Raw genomic sequence first — 426 nt, forward strand, 5'->3', positions numbered from 1 at the left:
TGCTCTTCTCCCTCTAAACCAATGACTGCACCTCAAGAGACCCATCTGTTAAACTCCTGAAATTCGCTGATGACACAACGGTTGTCGGCCTCATCCGGGACGGTGATGAGTTGGCCTACAGACGGGAGGTAGATCAGCTGGCTCTCTGGTCCAGTCAACCTTGAGCTTAACACACTCAAAACTGTGGAGATGATCATGGATTTCAGGAGGAGCCCACCCACTCATCCCCCTATCACCATACTCAACAGCCTTGTGTCTGCTGTGGAATCCTTCAAGTTTCGGGGATCCACTATATCCCAGGACCTAAAGTGGGAGCCCAATACTGACATCATCATCAAAAAGGCCCAGCAGAGGATATACTTCCTGTGCCAGCTTAGGAAGCTCAACCTGCCTGAGGAGCTGCTGATCCACTTCTACACAGCCATC

At 50.9% G+C, this 426-nt stretch overlaps 1 protein-coding gene across 2 annotated transcripts in view; it reads right to left on the reverse strand.

Moving 5' to 3' along the window:
* Nucleotides 1-426, reverse strand: part of slc6a13 (solute carrier family 6 member 13) — a 16,562-nt gene that overhangs the window by 7,951 nt on the left and 8,185 nt on the right. The window lies entirely within an intron of this gene.

The sequence above is a fragment of the Etheostoma spectabile genome, chromosome 8 (genome assembly GCF_008692095.1).
Source record: "Etheostoma spectabile isolate EspeVRDwgs_2016 chromosome 8, UIUC_Espe_1.0, whole genome shotgun sequence".
NCBI classification, from domain to species: domain Eukaryota; kingdom Metazoa; phylum Chordata; class Actinopteri; order Perciformes; family Percidae; genus Etheostoma; species Etheostoma spectabile.